Below are 23,721 nucleotides of genomic sequence, written 5' to 3'. Positions count from 1 at the left end.
TCTTATCTTTACTTGCCATTGGTCATTTATAATGAGTTTCATTAAGTTTGGCGCATTTTGAGATTTTTGGAGATTTTTGCTGTTTCCATGGTAACGGTATTCATTTCGAAAATTCCAACAACAGTTTCAACATCGACTTATGCCATGTTATATATTCCTAAAGCTTCTTTGAATCTGATCCTATATTCCTTTAGAAAGAGCTGGTTTGGTGTTTTTCCCCATAGGTTCAATGTTACACTTTTCTCCAGTTTCCATGGCAATGGTAGAGATTTTGCAGAAGCTATGTACTGTTGGTACCTCAGGGCACCACTGCCAACATTTACATAAAGTTTCATTAGGTTGGCTCTTATAACGAAAGATTTAGAATTTTGATTTTTTTTTACATTTTTTTAGTTTCCATGGTAACGACGGCCATTTTGTACCATTCCAATGTCTCTTGCACAACTTCACATGGCGGTTCATATTATGGAATAGTTCCATCAACATTGGTCTGACCAATTCCGAGAAATAGCGTGTACAAAATGTGTGGAAGAATAAAAATAAGAAAAAAAAGAAACGTACAATAACAATATGTCACCCCAACTCCGTTGAGGGTGCCATAACTAGATTTGCCATTGCAAGCAATAGCGGATGGCACCCTTCCCCCATTGCCAGGCCAGCGGCAGCCATTTAGAAAATGTTTGCTGTTTCCATGGCAACGGCGGCCATTTTGAAAATTCCTAACTCAAAAGTCAAGTCTACAAAAGCTTGGCAACATCTATTATAAGTTTCATTAAATTTAAAGCATTTTGAAGTTTTTCATATTTTTGCTGTTTCCATGGTAACGGCGGCCATTTTGAATATTGCAAAGTCAAACCCCCACTTCAATTTTTTCCCTCCATAATCATATACCATCATATACCTTTTAATATGTCTCTAGAATAAATTTAACATTGATGTTCTGGAATGTTCTGTGAAAATTCAAAGTTTTGACCTTTTTGCATTGTTTCCATGGTAATAACAGATATTTTGAAAATTCCAACGACAAATTCCACATCTTCCAATGTTGCTCATCGTTACTGTGAAGTTTCATGAAGTTTGGAACATTTTGGGATTTTTGAATTTTTTGGAGTAGTTTCCATGGCAACATAGTAGTTCCAATGAGTGCCAAAATCACCCAACACCTGTATATAGTGGGCACCTTCATTGTATAAAAATATAATGGTTCTGAGTTCAATCATATCCCAATAGTTCACCTAAACAAAAAACTGGATTTTTTCACATTTGTTTAGTTTCCATGGCAACGTCAGCCATCTTGATGATGCCATACCCCGTTTGCACAATTTCATATAGTGGACTACATTATGGCATAGTTTCATCAATATTGTTCAAGCCAATTCCGAGAAATAGCATGGACAAAATGTGTGGAAGAATAAAAATAATAACTAGATTTGCCATTGCAAGCAATAGCGGATGGCACCCTTCCCCCATTGCCAGGCCAGCGGCAGCAATTTAGAAATTTATTTGCTGTTTCCATGGCAACGGCGGCCATTTTGAAAATTCCAAACTCAAAAGTCAAGTCTACATAAGCTAGGCAACATTTGTTATAAGTTTCATTAAATTTGAAGCATTTTGAAGTTTTTCATATTTTTGCTGTTTCCATGGTAACGGCGGCCATTTTTAATATTCCAAAGTCAAACCCCCGCTGCAATTTTTTCCCTCCATAATCATATACCATTTAATGTCTCTAGAATAAATTTAACATTCATGTTCTGGAAAGTTCTGTGAAAATTCAAAGTTTTGACCTTTTTGCATTGTTTCCATGGTAATAACAGCTATTTTGGAAATTCCAACTCCAAATGCCACATCTTCCAATGTTGCTCATCGTTACTGTGAAGTTTCGTGAAGTTTGGAGCATTTTGAGATTTTTGAAATTTTTGGTGTAGTTCCCATGGCGACATAGTAGTTCCAATGAGTGCCAAAATCATCCAACACCTGTATATAGTGGGCACCTACATTGTATTAAAATATGATGATTCTGAGTTAAAGCATTACCATACAGTTCACCGAAACTAAAAACTGTATTTTTTCACATTTGTTCTGTTTCCATGGTAACGGCAGCCATTTTTTACCATTCCAATGTCTCTTGCACAACTTCACATGGCGGTTCATATTATGGTATAGTTCCATCAACATGGGTTTGACCAATTCCGAGAAATAGTATGGACAAAATGTGTGGAAGAATAAAAATAATAATAAAAAGAAAAAAAAGAAACGTAGAATAACAATATGTCACCCCAACTCCGTTGAGGGTGCCATAATAAAAAGAAAAAAAAGAAACGTAGAATAACAATATGTCACCCCAACTCCGTTGAGGGTGCCATAACTAGAATTGCCATTGCAAGCAATAGCGGATGTCACCCTTCCCCCATTGCCACTAAGCAGCAGCCATTTCAAAACAATTTAACAGTGGATGCAGATCTATGAATTGCGATATATCTTTCTATAAATTTTCAGTACATTTAGACCTTTGTAAAAAGTTTCATACTTCTGCTGTTTCCATGGCAACGGCAGCCATTTTGAAAATTCCAAAGTAAAAAATCTCATCTATACATGCCAGCTAACGATAATATTAAGTTTGATTAAGTTTGGAGCATTTCGAAAATATTTGACATTTTTGCAGTTTCCATGGCAACGGTGGCCATTTTGGAAATTCCAACTTCAAAAGTATGATGCAGTCTTGACAGTCAACAATCATATGATGTTTCATTAATTTTGGAGCATTTTGAAATTTTTGATCCTGTATCCATGGTAACATAGTAGTTCCAATGATTGTCAAAATCATTCAAAACCTGGATATAGTGGACAACTATATTGCATAAAAATTTGATGATTTTAAGTTCAAGCATACCAAAGTTATTCACCAAACCCGGAAGTTTTTGGAGCATTTTGACCTTTTTGCATTGTTTCCATGGAAACGGCAGACATTTTGGAAATTCCAACGCCAAATTCCACATCTACCAAAGTTGCTCATCGTTATGGTAAAGTTTCAAAAAATTTGGAGCATTTTCATATTTTTGAAATTTTTGGTGTAGTTTCCATGGCAACATAGTAGTTCCAATGATTGCCAATATCATCCAAAACCAGTATATGGGTGGCACCTTCATTGTATTAAAATATGATGATTCTGAGTTTAAGCATCTCCAAATTATTCCAAAAAAACAAAAAGTGGAATTTTTCACAATTGTTCCGTTTCCATGGAAACGACAGCCATTTTTTATGGTCTTAGACCCTACTGCAACCCGCAATTTTGTGTTTCCTATTATACTTAACTATCATTAAGATTGGTTCCATTGGCTCCGAGAAAAGTGGCGGACAAAATAGTTGGAAGAATAATAATAATAACAAAGAAACAGAGGAAAAGCAATATGTCACCCGACATTGTCGATCGGGTGACATAATAAGAAAAAAAAGAAACGTAGAATAACAATATGTCACCCCAACTCCGTTGAGGGTGCCATAAAAAGAAACGTAGAATAACAATATGTCACCCCAACTCCGTTGAGGGTGCCATAATAATAAGAAAAAAAAGAAACGTAGAATAACAATATGTCACCCCAACTCCGTTGAGGGTGCCATAATAAGGAAAAAAAGAAACGTACAATAACAATACGTCACCCCAACTCCGTTGAGGGTGCCATAATTAAGCATCTATTTTTAATACAAAAAAAAATCCTTTAAATGTACTCCTTTAATTGAAGCAAAAAATCCGGGATTCTAATTCCCTGACCCCCTTGGTTGTTTAGTGGTTGACCCTCAAGGGGTGACTTCCTTTGATTTGAACAATCAATGCATCTGAATGGTTGGAAACACACCCTTTCTCTTGGGTCGGGAACTCCCTTTAAGAATAAATGTATCCTCCCCTGATGGCCCCAAAACGGGAGTTTCTAAATATTCGATATTTATCTTTGTGCGTTGATGTTGTCTGGGCGTCGGGTTTCTAATCAAGACAAAACTATCATTCAGTGTCCGAATATGAATGTTTCTTTAATCTCTTAGAAGAAGGGGGGCTTTTTCTATAAAACCGTAAGATATAAAATACAGTTATGATTACATTTATTTAACTGATACAGGTAAGTACTTTTGGTTATAATATTGACTTTATCTTAAGTCTCTACTTCTATATCCAACGTTTGCCACGAAATGCCGTCCGTCTTATACTCGTTCATATTGACAATTGCATACAAGGAGCATGATGTATCTTCTTTTTTGGGGGAATAAGAGTACGCGAATAGAAACGGCCAACTCTGACCTGCTGATCCATATTAGCACATGGATTTAACGGGAATATGCAAAACAGCAACTTTGACATTTGTAAAATATACTCACTTGTCAAAGTTTGAACGAACATAGCCAAAGTAAGGTTACTAGTGAGGCTCAAAGTTGATAAAAACAATAAACCAATTATTAGATGAGTATACAAAATCAGAAAATGTTGTGGTAAGTGCATTATCAACTGAATGTGTAAAGAACAAATCATCAAAATAATTTTTTAATTGCACCAAGCTAGATATTTTGTGCTATTGTCATATTGTAAAAATTAACAAAATTTGATTTTGAGACTTTTCGGACATTTATACTATAATTGCGTAAAATCAGTGTTTTTCTTATATTTGCGATATATCACTTACGGATTTTGTTATTTTTCTATTTTACAAGGTTTAGGTCAAGTTTAGAAGATTACGCTAATATACTTCATGTTTCAATTTGTTCCCGAATTAGCAACATTTTACCTAAATTCATTTGTTATTCGTATATGTTCAATTCCATAAATAAGTCTGTATGTTTTATTGTTAATTATTATCTATGTGCTAATTCTTTTGAAATCCTTTCATTGAATTTGTCACTCATTTAGAAAAATATTTGTCAAGTCTATCCAACATGTTCAAGTAATTTTAAGTTTTTTATATAAACTGTTTTGTTATTTCGATATGGCAATTGTATTTAGTATTACACTGAGCAGTTCCAACTCTGTACAATTGTATTCCATGCTAAACTATTGAATGATACATCACGCAAACATCTTTTGTTGCAAGAGTTAGTCCACGAGCCAGAGTCGGTGCTGACTAGTTGTATTGTTTATTGTGTGTGTGTGGTTCCTGACCATCACATCAACCAGTAACCAGACTCAACCAGTTTCTATTTGAGACATATTTTGAAGTGTTACCATATGAAATTGTAAAGAAGAAAAAACCAATAGTCAATTAATTGTTCAGTGGATATGCTTGTAGTCTTTCTGTACGACAACGAGCAAGACTTGTCACACTAACTACAAAACGACTGTAAATATCATACATTCGGAGGACGTGTTTTTCAACAGACTGTTGGCATTCCAATGGGAACCAATTGTGCCCCTCTTCTTGTCGACTTGTTTCTTTATTAAAATGAGGCTGACTTCATACCGGAACTTCTTAGGAAGAAAGATAAGAAGTTAGCAATATCCTTTACCTCTACTGTCCGAATGGTGAAGTTTAAATCACCCCCTCGTAAAATTTACGGACGCTATCACGAGTTGGTTGGCCGTTATGGAATAACCGTTTAACAAATGATATCGGATATGTTCCTTACGTCGTAACTACAACCCCACTTCCCTTTCATGAATGTGACCTACCGAATAAGACTATTTACCGGATTTGTTATAACATAAGCCATACGACGGGTGCCACATGTGATGCAGGATCTGCTTATCCTTCTGGAGCACCTGAGATAACCCCTAGTTTTTGGTGGGGTTCGTGTTGCTTATTTTTTAGTGTTCTATTGTTTGTCTGTTTGTCTTCTTTTATTTTTAGCCAGGCGTTGTCAATTTGTTTGACTGTCCCTCTGGACTATTTCGTTCCTCTTTTATATATGTTGGACAAGTTATAGGCGAATCTTTTTGGACGAATTGTAATGTGTGCCAAATAGACATACATATTATGATTTGCAAATATGAAAACTTGTAAACAACAAATAAATGTAGAACTTTTTACGTCATAGTATGCAAACCTTTTTAATCAGTTAACCAAAATCATATTAAAAAGATGGAAATACCTTCATTCATTATGCTTTTTATGTTAAAAATCTATTGGTGTGCTAATTCATGAAATCAATAATTAAATTAATACTGTTGAGATAATCTCTTATTTTAATGACTCGCCACTACACTATTTTATCCTAATTACTGACATTTATCGAACATGCTTATAGACAATAATTTTTATACGAATTAAAACATTTCAAACGATCGAAATCCGGACTGAAAAATGAAACTTGATTTTTTTTTTAAATCAATGTATTTTTCATAACCCATAGCCAGGTACTTAATAGTTTTTAGTTCAATTTGTTTAATGGCTTGATAACCGGTCAACGAAATCAAATGGTATTTCGGGAAGAAACAACGTGTCGACTTGAAATATCATAGCATGTTTTGGTGGGTTTTTTTTTTTGTATTTTGAGAATGTGTATGGTCTACACAAATTCTCAAAATATTAAAAACAAAAAATAACAAAAAAATATGAAAACAAATGAGGAGGAAGAATTTTTGAATAATAAAAACCACCGGAAAAAACTCATTTAACATTTGTGTTGATGATACTTTTTTTTATTTACATCCTTTTTATCTAAAACCGTTTTTTGAAAATCCCAGGAAATATGTATTATTGTCTATTCCTACAATAATCAAAACTAATAGACTATTCTACCAAATTTGTTTGAAATATAATATAATGCCTACATTCTATTTGAACAATGAAATATTCATTGTCAACCTCTACGATGGTCATAATTCTTTCTAAACAGAATAGAATCGAAAGATTTTCAGTTTAAACCTTCCTGCAATATGATCAAACGAATGAACAACAAGCGCATTATGAAAATGTTCCCCTCTTTCATTAGTGAGTAAATTAAAAAAGATCAAGGTCGTCTGTTAAATGTTAAAGGAAATATTGAAACTGCGTTAGGAACATATCTGATTGCAATTTATTTTCCTACGAACATGTACTTATTATTTTAATTTCTTGTTTAATGTATCAATCTACAACACTACAGGTGAGTAAATGTTATCAGAAGGTTCAGTAAACCTACGTTTTCATCGTGTTGATACCGTTCTTGTCATAGCCACTATCACTATATATTTTTTTCATTAATGAAACAACCGATTGCGATTTATTATCGGATATCTATTTTACATGAATATTAGCAGATGCCACTAGTTGAATAGTAGTCGAAATAGTTACGACGTTAGATGCACAATGTAACTTAAAAACTGTAAGAGGAGATAGCCGGACAAACTATGATAATTTATGCAGCTAGTACAAAACACTAGAGGCTCTCAAGAGCCTGTGTCGCTCACCTTGGTCTATGTGCATATTAAACAATGGACACAGATAAATTCATGACAAAATTGTGTGTTGGTGATCGTGATGTGTTTTTAGATCTTACTTTACTGCACATTCTTGTTGCTACAATTATCTCTATCTATAATGAACTTGGCCCAGTAATTACAGTGGAAAATATTTTCTAAAAATTTACAAAAATTTACAATACTTATGAAAATTGTTAAAAAGATGACTATAAAGGGCAATAACTCCTTAAGGGGTCAATTGACAATTTTGGTCAGTTTGACTTATCTGCAGATCTTACTTTGCTGAACATTATTGCTGTTTACAGTTTCTCTCTATCTATAATAATATTCAAGATATTCAAAAATCTGCAAAATTACCTTAAAATTACTAATTCTGGGGCAGCAACCCAACAACAGGTTGTCCGATTTGTCTGAAAATTTCAGGGCAGATAGATCTTGACCCGATCAACAATTTTACCCCTGTCAGATTTGCTCTAAAATCTTTAGTTTCAGAGATATAAGCCAAAATCTACATTTTACTCCTATGCACTATTTTTAGCCATGGCGGCCATCTTGGTTGGAAGGCCGGGTCATTAGACACATTTTTAAAACTAGATACCCCAATGATGATTGTGGCAAAGTTTGGTTAAATTTGGCCCAGTAGTTTCAAATGAGAAGACTTTTGTGAAATATTACTAAAATTTTAGAACAAGAGTGCACACACTGAAATGTCTCGCCTTCTTTACTAATCATTGATATTATGTTGAAAGTCCTAAGTATAAAGCGTTATTACAACTGTCACATAAACTTAACATTAAACAAGATAGTTAAACAAAGACCAATAAACTATGAAAATGAGGTCAAGGTCAGATGAACCATGCCAGGCAGACATGTACAGCTAACAATGCTTCCATACAACAAATATAGTTGACCTATTACTTATAGTTTAAGAAAAATAGACCAAAACACAAAAACTTAACATTGTCCAATGAACCGTGCAATTGAGGTCATGGTCAAATAAAACCTGCGGGACTGACATATAGATCATAATATATTTCCATACACCAAATATAGTTGACCTTTGGCATATAATATTAGATAAAAAGATCAAAACTTAAAAACTTAACTTTGACCACTGAACCATGAAAATGAGGTCAAGGTCAGATGACATCTGCCCGCTAGACATGTACACCTTACAATCATTCCATACAACAAATATAGTAGACCTATTGCATAAAGTATGAGAAAAACAGACCAAAACACAAAAACTTAACTATAACCACTGAACCATGAAAATGAGGTCAAGGTCAGATGACACCTGCCAGTTGGACATGTACACCTTCCAGTCCTTCCATACACCAAATATACTAGCCCTATTGCTTATAGTATCTGAGATATGGACTTGACCACCAAAACTTAACCTTGTTCACTGATCCATGAAATGAGGTCGAGGTCAAGTGAAAACTGTCTGACGGGCATGAGGACCTTGCAAGGTACGCACATACCAAATATAGTTATCCTATTACTTATAATAAGAGAGAATTCAACGTTACAAAAATTCTGATTTTTTTTTTCAAGTGGTCACTGAACCATGAAAATGAGGTCAAGGACATTGGACATGTGACTGATGGAAACTTCGTAACATGAGGCATCTATATACAAAATATGAAGCATCCAGGTCTTCCACCTTCTAAAATATATAGCTTTTAAGAAGTGAGCTAACACCGCCGCCGCCGCCGGATCACTATCCCTATGTCGAGCTTTCTGCAACAAAAGTTGCAGGCTCGACAAAAATGGTTAAAAATTGACTACAAAGGGCAATAACTCCTTAATGGGTCAACTGACAATTTTGGTCAGTTGACTTATCTGCAGATCTTACTTTGCTGAACATTATTGCTGTTACAGTTTATCTTTATCTATAATAATATTCAAGATAATAACCCAAAACTGCAAAATGTCCTTAAAATTACTAATTCGGGGCAGCAACCCAACAAAGGGTTGTCTGTTTTGTCTGAAAATTTCAGGGCATATAAATTTTGACCTGAAAAACAATTTAACCGCTGTCAGATTTGCTCTAAATGCTTTAGTTTCAGAGATATAAGCCAAAATCTACATTTCACTCCTATGTACTATTTTTAGCCATGGTGGCCATCTTGGTTAGTTGGCCAGGTCATTAGACATACTATTTTTAAAATTAAATACCCGAATGATGATTGTGGCCAAGTTTGGTTAAATTTGGCCCAGTAGTTTCAGAGGAGAAGATTTTTTAAAAGATACTAAATTTTTTTAAAAATGGTTAAAAATTAAATATAAAGGGCAATAACTCCTTAATGGGTCAACTGACAATGTTGGTCATGTTGACTTATTTGTAGATCTTACTTTGCTGAACATAATGGCTGATTACAGTTTTTATCTCTATCTATAATATACAAGATAATAATAATAAAACTGCAAAATTTCCTTAAAATTACTAATGTGGGGGCAGCAACCCAACAACGGGTTGTCCAATTTGTCTGAAAATTTCAAGGCAGATAGATCTTGACCTAATAGACCATATTACCCTTTGTCAGATGTGATCTGAATGCTTTGGTTTTAGAGCTATAAGCCAAAATCTACATTTTACCCCTATGTTCTATCTTAAGCCATGGCGGCCATCTTGGTTGGTTGGCAGGGTCATGCCACACATTTTTAAAACTAGATACCCAAATGATGATTGTGGCAAAGTTTGGTTTAATATGGCCCAGTAGTTTCAGAGGAGAAGATTTTTGTAAAAGTTTACGGACGACGGACGACGGACGATGGACGCCGGACGACAGACGACGGAAGCCAAGTGATGAGAAAAGCTGACTTGATCTTTCAGGTCAGTTGAGCTAAAAATGAATATGTCAAATAACCTGGCATTGGGAAAACGATCAAAATTTAATTATGAAATATCCTACGAAATATTTTAGCTGTAGCTCATATATTGAAGGAGAAGATAGCGAATGAAGATACTGATAGGAATTAACATTATTTTACGAACTTGGAATATTATTAAGTGCTCTAGGGGCAATCAATCTCTTTATTGAGTGTATTCAAAAATTCGTTTCATTGTCCGTGCACAGTTATGATTAATTCATAACTTCCTTTTAAGGCATTTCATTTCATGTATGGATTAGTTTAAGTGGTGTAAGTAGTTTCATAATTTTGGAAATATTATTAAATTCTATATAAGCCGTCAGATGACACAACTGTATAAAGAAATAGTAGAAATTATATAAGATGCCTAAATGTAGTACATGGAATATTTACTGTGGAATTATCTTTTCGTGAACTTATAGTTAAAATCGATAAATTCAAGATTTGAGTTATTATAACTAAATCTTATTTCACAGCCATAACCGTGAATTTGTAGTCCACATGCTCCAGTTCTTTACATCAGATACTACTTCATTGTGAGAAGTTTTTAACTAAAATTAAATGTTCAAATAAAATGTCATTTATATTATATTTTTCTAATTTTGTCGGATTGTTGGAAATTTCTGTCCCTACTTTAAACAGGGGGTCCAGTAATCTGAGTTTTGGTAACCGTTATAGTTAAAGATTTATGATATATTTAATTGTAAAACTTTTTTTGCATCGCTATAACATGTTTGTTATTGTTTATCAATAATCGGTCTCACTAATTATCGACAAGAAGAAATTTAACATCATGAAGCGACAAGAAGAAATTTAACATCATGAAGCGACAAGAAGAAGAATTATACTATTGTTAGCAGACATAGATAGTCTGTCTATTGTCTATGTCAATTAATATTTTATACTTAACGTTAAAATGCCACATTTTGATTAGCTAATACGAGGGCGACAATTTCCTCTATCCCATGGATGAGCGGAAGACTTTTTTTTAATATCACCCTCTTGTGCAGACCAATCCAAAATCGATAGTTCAAAAGACAATTAATTGAATTTACATAAATAATTAAAGACAAAGCTCAAGTTTTACGCTTTGGCTCAACATAATGAAAGTAAACTAACTTGCTTCACTTTTATTATTTTTTCTTATAACTGTAACGTTGTAATGTACTAAATTTAAAATTCACCATAAAGACATTAATGATATATATAGGAAACTCAGTATGATAAATTAAATAACACATAGCTCAGAGGGTGATAGTGGAGATTGGAACCCCTTGAAAAAAACATTGTCAACCTTGGCTTTGCCTCAGTAACTGTTGTCAATGTTTTCTAGGGGTAACAATCTGCTCTATCCCCCTATCAGCTATGTGTTATTTGGATACAGTTTCAAGTATTACATTGCATGTATGTTTACACAATGTTTAGTTAACGGCAATCTCCCGTCATTATGGAAATAGGGAATGTGTATAAGAGACAACAATCCGACTAAAGGTAAAAAAAAAATGTCGAAGACTACCAATGGGTCTTCAATATGTTCAACACAGCGAGAAAATCCCGCACCTGGAGGCGGCTTCAGCTAGCCCTTAAACAAAATAGCCTAGGGTACAAGTTCAGTAAAGATAGACGTCATACTAAATTCAAAAACATGTACTAAATAAACTAAATTTAAAATGAAAAAAGTTCAGAGTCTCTTGACTTGGGACAGGCTAAAAAGGCGGCGTGGTTAAACATATATAGTGATATTTCAACTCTCCTCCTTTACCTATAGCAAATGTAGAAAAACAAACACACAGCAATAGATTAAATCTTTAGGTTAACTTATTATTGAAGTTTAAACATTTAAGAATGATAAAAAAAAATAATAATAATAGCAAAACTTAGTTACTGTATGGTACACTTTTACTAATTTTAATCTAAAATTACATTTAAATTCTAATTATTTATTTATTTTATTTATTTAGGTCCAGCAATACCTTAAAAATGTTTCCAAATGCACTGCTTTTGTGTTCCCAAAGTAGAATGTGTGGTGTAAATTATACAAGCATTTGACAAAAGGGCATGATGCCAAGTGCTGTCCCGTGATTTTTTCTTCTTCTGGAAAATGCCTATCCCAATGAATGAACATGACAGTTGTTTTTCCATTGTGTCCTTTGGTTGATTACGTTTGGTTCTGTTTGTTTTATGCACTTTTCTTTTAAGGGTTTACCTTTAAGTTCGTTTTTTTTGTTACACCTTTATTATATTCAGTAAAACAAATGTATTGGTCTTTTAATGGTTTAATCGCCCCGCCAATTCTCCCGCCAATTTATGGCGTTATTTTTTTTTATTTTTTATTTGTAATACCTCTCCGTGCCTTGCATTTAAAATATCTTAAATTGATTATAATATAAAACATGTAAAAAAAAAAAGAAACACTTACCCAAATATTTACAGATAACTTGAAACAGACAAATATACGATACCAGGTATTTTATTCCGAACATCCTTTCGTACCTCGATATCATTTAATTTAATATCAGGAAGTAAAAACACGTGGATAATTCGATAGGAACATATGCGCGTTACATTCTTCCGGAATATGATCTGACAGTCACATGATAGCAGTCTAAGGAAAACGAAAGTATGGCGACAAAAACAAGGCAGTTTACCACTAACTTTTTACTAACTTTTTATAATAAAAACCTGGACAAAAAAGTTATGTGTGGTATTATAGTACTTTATTTCTAGTTTTCAGTTTTAGAAATTGAAGTCCAATAGAATCATGACCAACTTCCTACGGAGCTTGTTTATGGTTTCCATGCCCACCGACATTTTAATCTCATTTATGAAAATTTGGAAGTCTCTTCGAATAATTCTCAAGAAAGATTTCAATGGGTTCCAAAATTATATTTTTAATATACACACTGCAGTATATTATAACCTTACATCCAATCACAGCGCTCCTAAAAAAATAAAAGTGACGCTACCCAAATTTGTGATCTGAGTGTTGTGGTAATAAGTATTGTGTATAGGTTTCATAATGTTTAGTTGGGACAAACTTAAGTTACAGAACGTAAAATAAACATTTTGCAATTTTTCGATTAATAAAGGGGCATAATTCGATAATGATAAAAGTGACACCAGCAAAATTCAACTTTTTCTGTGTTTTGTGGTAAAAAGCATTGTGTGAAAGTTTCTTAACATTTGGTTTAGGCAACTTAAGTTAGAAAACGGAAAAAAAACATTTAGCATTTTTTCCATTTATATGGGGACGGAGTGGAGTCCCCAATTACGGTAGAAAAATCAATTAAAATTTTTTTTTTTTTTAAATCGGGAAAATTTCCCGAATTTTTCATTCTACTAATGAACTCAAAATCGTTAACTTTTTTATTCAGATCTACTTCCGTTTCCGGTCTTCTTCCGTTTCCGGTCTTGTTTGCATGAGACTTTGAATAAAATGTATATTTATCAACATATTAACAAATATAGGAAGGAATTCAACACCCAATCATTTTTATTATTGTTTGATATGAAAAAGACGTTACCTGGATAACAGCGTTTCTTTGTTTACATTTAATATGACGTCATAACTTAAATAACGTCACAACTAAATCCCTAACAACAGAACCAATATTGGAAACGTTACGGTATTTCCGTTTCTTTTATCAACATGGTTGAATTAAAAAAAAAATAATACAGACTTCGTCCCCATTCACAGGTAATGCCTGCCTCATATTACAGGGGCACAACTAGAGAATGGTAAAAGTGACCCAACAAAAATTTTAACTTGATCTTTATTTTGTGGTTTTAAGCATTGTGTGTAAGTTTCGTTAATTTTGGAGAGGCAAATTTAAGTTAGAGAACGGAAACTAAAAATTTTGCGCAATTTTTCCATTCATATGGGGACGAAGTCCCCAATTATGGTAGAAAAATTAATAAAAAAAAAAATTCCCGAATTTTTCATTCTACTAATGAACTCAAAATCGTTAACTTTTTTTTCAGATCTACTTCCTGTTCCGGTTTTGCCCGCATTCGCGTAGAAATCTACTTCCTTTTCCTGTCTTGTTTGCATGAGACTTTGAATGTAATATATATTTATCAGTCTAGTAAAATAATATGAGGCAGGCATTACCTGTGAATGGGGACGAAGTCTGTATTAATTTTTTTTTAATTCAAATATGTTGATAAAAAAAAAACGGAAATACCGGATCGTTTCCGATATTGGTTCTGTTGTTAGGGATTTAGTTGTGACGTTATATTCAAGTTGTGATGTCATATTCAATATAAACAAAGAAACGCTGTTATCCAGGTAACGTTTTTTTTTCATATCAAACACTTATTAAAAATTGATTGGGTATTGAATTCCTTTCTATATTTGTTGATATGTTGATAAATATACATTTTATTCAAAGTCTCATGCAAACGGTGCAAACAAGAGCGGAAACGGAAGTATAGATCTGAAAAAAAAATATTTTAAAAGTTACAAAAGAAATAATTCATACAGACTTCGTCCCCATTCACAGGTAATGCCTGCCTCATATTAAAGGGGCATAACTATAGAATAATGCCATAAAAATTCAAACTTGATCTGTGTTATGTGGTAATAAGCATTGTGTTTAAGTTTATAACACTTGGTTGAGTCACATTTAAATAAACTTATCATAGGTACCAGGACTACATTTTGTATATACGCCAAAAGATAGAGAAATAGTCTGAAAACTCGCCTAGACACATACACATATTGGACAAAAGTGAGTTCAATCTAAAAAAAAACAACATTTCAACTAAAATCCTAATAAAAAGAAATGTTGCTGAATTATTATATGACCGATTTTTATGTAATAAATACTATAAGTGTTTATGTTCAATTTGTCAAAAAAATGTTCAGCTATATTTTGTTTTCGTGTGTCCCTCCGGGAGCAAGATTTTTTTTAAAGGTTGCTATGTATCTTATCCAAAATAAAATTGGAAAAATTTGCATTTCTTTTCATCTCATTACAGATCAGAAAATAAATACGATCCTTACTTAATTGCCTTATACATGATAAATTTTAAAACATTTCTTCAGCTAATTGTATTTATTTGAGTAGGTTCTCCGCTCTTGATAACAAAATGTCAAAGTAAGTATATGGCCTCGCATTTGTCAATTATACATGTTACGTCTTGCGACGCAGTACCGTGCGTAACGTCAACACGAACCCCATCAAAAACTGGGGGTGATCTTAGATACTCCGGAAGGGTAAGCAGATCCTGCTCCACATGTGTCACCCTTCGTGTTGCTCATGTTATTACACACACGGTAAATAGTCTTATTCGGTAGGTCACATTCGTGAAAAGGGAACGGGATTGTAGTGTGTACGACATAAAATAAATATCCGATATCATCTGTGAAACAGATATTCCATAACATTCAAGCACGTCGTGATGGCATCCGTTAAATTTACGAAGGGATGAATTTAACTTTACCATTTGGAACTCTTAGTTTAATAGCTTCCATGTGAGCAGCAACATCAATTGGGAGATATATACTCCCTATGCTGGCGCTGCTGGAATGTTGCTACATAGAAATTGAAAATTCTCAATTGGGAAGCTGAAATCATGTCTTTTGTCGTAAAGTTTTGTTTTGTAAGTCATCTCTTCGTAAATGTTACGAAAGCCATCACGAGTTGGTTGACTGTTATGGAATATCGGGGTTGAGTTCAATATCGTAGCAGCTACGTAGCTGCTATCAATATTTATGTAACAACTAGTCTATAGCTACACGTTCAATAGTCAAAATCTACGTAGCACTACGTAGCCGCTACGATATTGAACGTAACCCTGTTTAACAGATGATAGCCGATATGTTCCAAATGCAATTACAATCCCGTCCCTATTTCCAGAATGTGACCTATCGAATCAATCTTAATACGGGGTTTTTACTAACATGAACTTCACGAAAGGTGCCACTTGTGGAGCAGGATCTGATTACCCTTCGGAAGCACCTCAGATCACACCAGTTTGTGTTGCTCAGTCTTTGCTTTGTGTGCTATTGTTTGTGGTTATTTTTTTTCATTTTTAGTCTTGACGTTGTCATATTATTTTCGACTTATTAGTTTGAATGTCCCTTCTGTATATTTCGCCTCTCTTTTACTCTAACTAAATTAATACTTTTATACTGCAACTAGTTGTGTTTATTTCCTAAATATAGTAATACAGCTTTATGTGCAATGTCAATTTCATCATGGAACACTTTTTCCACGTCGACTATAATTCCAGACCAAGTAGACAATGTTCAAAATATGAAAAGGCTTCCAGTGAAGTAAAACTTAATTTAAAATCCTATATAAAATACGTTTTGGTGATCAGGAAATTGAGTAGAAATCATGCACATTATTTTTAAAGGCACTTACTACTTAAGGTTCATCATAACAAATATGACTGTATTTTTACCTCAAAAACTACTGTGTGTGCAGTTGGGAAAGTTTAAAGGCCTGGCATAAAATCTCTTGGATTTTAATGGGCATTTATTTTCGTTCGTGCAGAAGGTGTAAAAATAAACTAAGTTGGGATACAACTTTGAGATGCTCCCTCTCGGGCATCTTCGCTAGCCAAGTGTTACGATCCACTCCCGTTCTCTTAGGAGTGGATCGTAACCCTTTGCCCTCGAAGATGCCTCTCGGGTAACAACTGGTGTCTTTTGTACTACTGATTGTCCTTGATTGGCATGGACAATAGATATCTACACATCTATATGCGAGTTAAAGGTAGTAATTGAGTGGACAGTATCAAATGCATTTCAGGTGCTTGTTTATTTTAACACGTTCTGCAGGAAGGAAAAAAGTGCCCATCAAATTCCAATCACGATTTCATCTTTCTGAAACACAAAATGCATTTAACTTGTAAATATCTAGCGGATGCTAGGCCTTCAAATTTTCCAAACTGCACAGGTAAGTCTGTAGACAGAGAACTTTTTGAGGTGAAAATACGGCCATATTTGCTCATGTGTTATGATGCAGGTAAATGGCCATACTGCCATGACGTCCATAGGATGAAACGGCCATACCCCCGAAAAGATGAAACGGCCATAGTACAAAAACGGCCATACTTTGTAAAGACGTATCGTCCATGCTTTTTTTGTTTTGTTTTTTTTTTAGATTTTATATATGAAATATTTTGATACTTATAGATGGTTATTATAACTTTTTAATAAACTATAAGTGTTTTTACATTATGTATCATGTTTAAATTTGTTATATCATTTGTTTACTCATTATATATATCATACAGGAATGTGTTTAATCTTATTAAATATTGAAATATCATATTGTTTTCTAAATTATTTTTTTTATATCTTTCGTATAACAAACAACAAAATGCACAAAAATGATTCGAATGACTATATTATCAGAATACAATTCAAGATCACTATAAAAACACAGCACCCAAGCTGAGTTCAAGCGGAGTGCAAACATACATCGTTTGCATGGGTAGTAATATTCAAGCTGTTTGAGCAGTCTAAAAAGTAACACAGGCTTTGCAATACAGGTACTAGTATTTACAAATTTATTATTAATTTAGTTTTTCATTTGAATCATATTTCGTACTTTCGGTCATATTTTAGATACATTTGTTTTCCTTTAATTCTGGGTTTGAACCTTCCCCGATAAGAATTAATTCAATATTAAATGTTATTTGCATTTCAAATTTGTCCAATAAATGGACCATAGGTATCAATTAAAAGATATAAAAAAAGATGTGGTATGATTGCGGTATTATTCCCAATGAGACAACTCTTCATCAGAGACTGAATGGTACAGAAATTATTAACTACTAGAACACACCCGCGAAATCGCGGGCATTCAGAGCGTAGTTTAAAGTATGTAAAGTGTTGTTGGAAGAATTTTGTAAACTATTGAATGACTGGAGAATTTCAGCAAAAGTATCATAAGTCATAATATATAGGTTATTTGGGACAGGAAAATGCTAATTTTTTTTTATCCCTCCTCCTTTATTTCCAAAATTCCCAATTTTTGGTTTTCTATCAATTTCAATATGAACATAGTTTTCATTTAGTATGTTATGAACATTTAAGTAAGGAGCCTGTAATTCAGTGGTTGTCGTTTGTTTATGTGTTACATATTTGTTTTTCGTTCACTTTTTGTACATAAATAAGGCCGCTAGTTTTCTGGTTTGAATTGTTTTACATTGTCAGTTCGGAGCCTTTTGAAGCTGAGTATGCGGTATGGGCTTTGCTCGTTGTTGAAGGTCGTACGGTGACCTATAGTTGTTAATTTCTGTGTCATATATTGGTCTCTTGTGGAGAGTTGTTTCAACATGGCAATCATACCATATCTTCTTTTTTTGTAATCAATGAATTTTGTAAAAGATTTAATGAATGGAGAATTTCAGAAAAGGTATCAAAAGTTCACATGAATATTTTTAGCGCTTATCTGTCTCTGTATATTATGCCGAACATTCATTACTATATATAAATATAGTGTATTTACTTTCAATTCTAAGATTACTAATCGATCCATGGTGGTCATTGATATAGTATACAGACCCTCTCTATTTAATAAACTCTGTGACCGCCGTGGATAGTAAACTTGAAAATGATAGCAGATAGAATTCTGAAAATACACTTTATTCTTTGTATATGTATGTTCAAAGTATACAGAAAAACGCAAACCGGAAGTCTAATCTGACTTAAAATTTTGTCCAATGACGGGACAATATCCGGATGCCTTTTTTCTCGTTTTTCTCCCAAAATAACTCAATCTGAATAATCATATGAATGGATGACAAATGCGACTATGCACTGTACCTATAGGACACAGAGGCGTGTTGATTAATTTATTGTGGAAAGGAGAGAAGCGACACCAAAAATGAGGTCTTCTCGTTTAATAGTATAGATAGAAGAAGATCTGTCACCTTACTGCGACCTTTGACATTATTATCAGTGAGTGTATTGATATTATTTGACTGTAAACTACATCATGGATGTATGGCCGTCGCGTCTCGAAAGCTAAATGTATGAAACAGATTTAAAATAATCATCCATGCTGTAAAAGTATTCAACAAACTAGAGGCTCTAAAGAGCCTGTGTCGCTCATCTTGGTCTATGTGCATATTAAACAAAGGACACAGATGGATTCATGACAAAATTGTGTTTTGATTATGGTGATGTGTTTGTAGATCTTACATTACTGAACAGTCTTGCTACTTACAATTTTCTATCTATAATTAACTTGGCCCTTTAGAAACAGAGGAAAATATTTTGTAACCAGATGCTCCGCAGGGCGCAGCTTTATACGACAGCAGAGGTCGAACCCTGAACAGTTGGGGCAAGTATGGACACAACATTTAAGCTTGATACAGCTCTGAATTTGGATTGTGATTAAATAGTTGACACAACATAGGTTTCTGACACAATGAATGTGGTCTAAGAACTTAAAAACTTAAAAATTTTAAATTGGGCATTTACCTATTATGGTCCAATATCCAAAATCTAAATACATGGTTAGATTCAGCATTTCATAGAACCCCAAGAATTCAATTTTTGATGAAATCAAATAATGTTCAATTTAGACCCTTTAGACCTCAATGTGGACCAATTTGATAAACAGGCCCAAATATTAAAAATCTAAATACATGGTTAGATTCAGCATATTGAAGAACCCCATATATTCAATTTTTGTTGAAATCAAACAAAGTTTAATTTTTGACCCTTTGAACCTTAATGTAGACCAATTTGAAAACAGGACAATACTGTGCAATTGAAAATTTCTTGCTATTGCACAATATTGTGCAATTAGATATTTCTTGCTATTGCACAATACTGTGCAATTGAAAATTTCTTGCTATTGCACAATATTGTGCAATTGAAGATTTCTTGCTATTGCACAATACTGTGCAATTGAAATTTTTCTTGCTATTGCACAATACTGTTCCATTGAATATTTCTTGCTATTGCGGAATACTGTGCAATTGAAAATTTCTTGCTATTGCAAATTACTTAATATAATAATTTTGGAACCCGATTTGGACCAATTTGATAACCAGGCCCAAATATTAAAACTCTAAATACATGGTTAGATTCAGCATATCAAAGAACCCCAAGAATTCAATTTTTGTTAAAATCAAGCTAAGTTTAATTTTGGACCCTTTGGACCTTAATGAAGACCAATTTGAAAACAGGACCAAAAATTAAGAATCTGAATACACGGTTAGATTTGGCATATCAAAGAACCCCAATAATTCATTTTTTGATGAAATCAAACAAAGTTTAATTTTGGACCCCTTTGGCCCCTAATTTGTTGAGACCAAAACTCCCAGAATCAATCCAAACCTTCCTTTTGTGGTCATAAACCTTGTGTTAAAATTTCATAGATTTCTATTAACTTATACTAAAGTTATTGTGCAAAAACCAAGAAAAATGCTTATTTGGGAACTTTTTTTGGCCCCTAATTCCTGAACTGTTGGGACTAAAACTCCCAAAATCAATCCCAACCTTCCTTTTGTGGTCCTAGACCTTATGTTAAAATTTCATAGATTTCTGTTCTTTTATACTAAAGTTATTGTGCGAAAACCAAGAAAAATGATTATTTGGGCCCTTTTTGGCCCCCAATTCCTAAACTGTTGGGACCAAAACACCCAAAATCAATCCCAACCTTCCTTTTATGGTCATAAACATTGTCTTTGAATTTCATAGATTTCTATTTACTTTTACTAAAGTTAGAGTGTAAAAACCAAAGGTCTTCGGACGATGACGACGCCAACTCCAACGTGATACCAATTTACGACCAGTCTTATAAAAATTTACATAAATTTACCACATTAATAAAAATAGTTAACAAGAAGCTGTCATAATGACAGCAGACCGGATTCATTAACATTTATTTGTGTCCTGGCAATATCACAAGAACCATTACTGATGAATGGTGCAAGTGAAAATAGTCAATATCAAATTTGACCTCCATTTTGTCATCAGTATCAACATATTAAAATTTGAAAAAGCTTAGATTGAATGGTTCATGAGTAAATGCAACAACGTGAATGGAAACGCTATTTTACGATCTTTCAAGAACCATAACTCCTGAACGGTAAAAGTGAAAATCGTCATTATTGAACTTGACCTCGATTTTGTCATCAGTAACAACATATTAAAATTTGGGAAGCTTTGGTAGAACAGTTCATGTGTAAATGCAGGGACACGACTGGAAACTCCATTTTTCAATCTTTCAAGAACCATAACTCCTGAACGATAAAAGTCAAAATCGTCATTATTGAACTTGACCTCCATTTTGTCATCAGTAACAACATATTAAAATTTGGGAAGCTTTGGTAGAACAGTTCATGCGTAAATGCATGGACAAGACTGGAAACTCAATTTTTCAATCTTTCAAGAACCATAACTCCTGAACGGTAAAAGTCAAAATCGCCATTATTGAACTTGACCTCCATTTAGTAACAACATATTAAAATTTTAAAAGCTTTGGTTGAAAGGTTCTTGAGTTATTGCACGGACAACATTTGATTGCCGCCCGCCGTACATCCCCAAATCAATAACCGACATTTTTGTCACAAAAATCCGGTTAAAAATTAACTATAAAGGGCTATAACTCCTTAAGGGGTCAACTTAAACAGTATTCAAATAATAGCCAAAAACAGCAAAATTTCTTTGAAAATTACCAATTGGGGGGCAGCAACCCAACAACCAGTTGTCCAATTCATCTGAAAATTTCAGGGCATATAGATATGACTTGATAAACAATTTTAATCCCTTATCAGATTTGCTCTAAATGCTTTGGTTGCAGAGTTATAAGCCAAAATCTACATTTTAGCCCTGTGTTTATTTTAAGCCATGGCAGCCATCTTGATTGGTTGGCTGGGTCACCAGACACATTTTTCAAACTAGATACCCTAATAATGATTGTTCCAAAGTTTGGTTAAATTTGATCCAGTAGATTCAGGAGATTTTTGTAAAAGATGACAAAAATTTAAGAAAAATTGGTAAAAAAAGACTATAAAGGGCAATAACTTCCTAAGGGGTCAACTGACCATTTTGGTCATGTTGACTTATTTGTAGATCTTACTTTGCTGAACATTATTGCTGTTTACAGTTTATCTCTATCTATAATAATATTCAAGAAAATAACCAAAAATAGCAAAAAATTACTAGTTCAGGGGCAGCAACACAACAATCGGTTGTCCGATTTATCTGAAAATTTTAGAGCAGATAGATCTTGACCTGATAAACAATTTTACCCTGTCAGATTTGCTCTAAATGCTTTGGTTTCAGAGTTGTAAGCCAAAATCTACATTTTACCCCTATGTTCTACTTTTAGCCATGGTGGCCATCTTCGTTGGTTTGCCGAGTCACAGGACACATTTTCAAAAATAGATACCCTAGTGATGATTGTGGCCAAGTTTGGTTAAACTTGGCCCAGTAATTTCAGAGGAGAAGAGGACGCTGACGGACGACGGACACGCCAAGTGATGGGAAAAGCTCACTTGGCCCTTTTGGCCAGGTGAGCTAAAAAACAACTTATGATGAAAACCAGCTTTTGAGACTACAATAAATCAATCATGTAATGATGTATGTTATTCCATATTGACAGAACTAAACTAGACTTTTCAATACGAGTTGGATTTTGAATTACATCAGAAATACATAATACATGTTTTATATGTCTCTGATAACATATTCACATGCGTAAAAAAGTATATTCACAGCACAAAACTTTGCTTGCTTTAACCTGTATAATTATTGTAAAATCAATATTTGTTGGTTATTAATTGCCATTTAAAACATGATTTCTGTAAGAATAGGAAATAAAACCGTTACAGTCTTAAATTTCGGTAAAAAGTAGATCAATTGATGTTTGATAACCACATATTTATCTCATCAAAAGACTAATTGAATCATAACATAGAAGTGATCCAATTATGCCTGGATGAAATACAGGATATATTTGAAATGTTCTTTTATTGGCACATTGTTCATTTTTTCTTTGATCTTACTGCCTAATATTTTTGAAGATTATTGACAGGACTTGATACTTGAATATATTAGGCAATGACATCATGTATCAGGGTTGCAATGTCGCAAGTTTATGTCCATCTGTCTAAATTTCTCCAAAAATTAACCCGAATTCATTCATACAACGGAACAACTATTTCAACATGTACATATTGTATGTGTAAAAGTAGTTTTCCTAACTAATTTAATTTTTTTATATTCACAACTAAACAAAATTTTATTGAAGACAAATTGGTGAAAAAAGACTAAACATATAACTTATTGAAACTGACTTAATCACTTTAAATATCAGCTGGCCCAAACAGGCTCTCTTGATCTTCTTGCTGATAAAGTCAGTATCAAAAATAAAAATGCCATTATTCTATATGTCCTTGGCACTTTCGTGACATTCATTTCTAGAATGAGATATTAGACATGATAAACAAAGGATACATTAAACAAAAGACAAATGACTTTCCTA

This window comes from Mytilus edulis, chromosome 6, assembly GCF_963676685.1.
Source record: "Mytilus edulis chromosome 6, xbMytEdul2.2, whole genome shotgun sequence".
NCBI classification, from domain to species: domain Eukaryota; kingdom Metazoa; phylum Mollusca; class Bivalvia; order Mytilida; family Mytilidae; genus Mytilus; species Mytilus edulis.
Note: the sequence above shows the minus strand (reverse complement) of the source record.